Here is a 1,982-nt window from a genome sequence, read left to right as displayed (position 1 = left end):
TGAGAGTAGTTGCTATCTTTGAAAGATGAAATTATGAGTATTTTAATGGTCCTTGTTTATACTTTTCTAACTTCCCAACTTTCCGTAAAGCAAGGCTATGTTTATAATGAAAAATACCTCATAAATCTGCACATGCATTTTTGTGTGTATGTGTGCTTCTGCGTGTGTGTATACAAATATGATCAATGGGAGATGAAAGGGAAGAGTTGGACTTCATGGGCTTTTTTCTTGGGATAGCTGACAGGAGATGACCTGGGATTTGGAGTCCATTGCTGTGGGTTCCGAAAGTCTCCAGCTAGAAGGGACATCTGGATGCCCCACAGTGCCTATTATCAGGCATCATTGCCAAGGATTCTGGTGGGTGACCAATTGCCAAAATGGCCTAAAGTTGAACTGGAATAATCCAAAGTTGAGGATACATGAAAATATTAATTCTTTCCCTGGGATCCACAGGTAAACTTCAGGGGTTCTCTAAGCCTCTTAACACTTTCTGACTGGTACATACTGGTGCAGTGCTTGGGGAGAAGGCACCTTAGTGCTCACTCAGAAAGAGGGAGCCAGTGATTTCCTAAAATTTCATTTTTAGACCAGGAGTGTGTACAGTATTTACTATTAGTAAAAAAAAATTGATGAGAATGTCTAAAATATAGGAGTATGACCACTAAGAAGATAATGATGTATAACCTATTAATTATTGAAAGTGTCCTATTAATCAGCTTTGAAACTGTCTCACTGATATTTGTTTCTCAATAAAATGAAATATAGGAGTGTGTATAAATGATGTGCAGGTACTATAACATATACAACATAACTATGTACAAAATAGTTACTTTCAAGTACAAAAATATAAGAAAACTGAGTATTTTTATTTCACATCCCAAAGGATCATATTGAATTCCCCTGGTAAGTACTGGTTCTTTATGGAAGAAAATCACCTCTAGAGCCAATGAGGGGCAACTTGTCTCCTCACTCTCATCTCAAAGTAATACCTACTATGGGTTGTCAAGTTTCATAGGAATTCCTGGGTCAATGTTGACAATCTCCAAACATTGTGAGTCAATGAAACACAGCATTATAAAGGCATAGACTTCCTTCTGGCATTGTTTTTGGATACCTGTGACTTCGTGGAAAAGGTATTGGCAGCCCCAAAGTTACACCAGGGAGTCAGTTTGCCGTTCAAATAACACTAATTTTACTTCTAGGGTTTAATACAAACATAGAAATGGCAGTCACAGCATGGATGACTGAAGCTCATTTCCCTCAGGCTCATGCTGAAATGACTCTGGCTGTCATCTTTCTGACATAGGCAAGATCTCTGTTAATTTCAGACTGTCCAGGTGCACCAGGAATTTAGCAGCATTTCTCCATTCATCACTGCAAAGTGAAATATAGAGAAACTGCCTGATCAATCTGATTTGAATCCACCTTTGCCTAGGGACTTCTCTGACTTGTGTTCAGGGTTTTCAGTTGCCTTATGATTTTTCTACCCACAGTACTTCAGGACAGGAATAATGAGCAGCTGAACTTCATTTATTTGTATTAGATTTTGACATATTTTTTCATACCTGTGATTTGAAATCCTTAACAGAGTATGAGAAAGGAAAATTATAGGACAGTTTCCTTTACAACACTGATGCAAAAGCCCTATATGAGTATGAGGAAACTCAGTACAGTAGTACATATGAATCTACATGGGGACAGAAAAGAGAGAGACGAAAGCAATAGAGAAATCATACAGAAGAAAGTGAGCAAAATGTTTCCATTTATATAAATTTTTATTTAAAAATTTGAACTTCTGAAATGCTTTCATTTTGAACAAGAACTTACTGATATTGAAACTCTAAATTTATTAAGTACAAATATTTCTATTTGTTTTTGGACAGTGTCTGGCACATACTTAAGTCATTTCATATGGAGAATTGAAGAGAGAGAGAGAGAGAGAGAGAGAGAGAGAGAGAGAGAGAGAGAGAGAGAGAGAGAGA

The sequence above is a fragment of the Octodon degus genome, unplaced genomic scaffold, assembly GCF_000260255.1.
Source record: "Octodon degus isolate 3935 unplaced genomic scaffold, OctDeg1.0 scaffold00085, whole genome shotgun sequence".
Taxonomy (NCBI): Eukaryota; Metazoa; Chordata; class Mammalia; order Rodentia; family Octodontidae; genus Octodon; species Octodon degus.
This window is presented reverse-complemented; position numbering follows the sequence as displayed.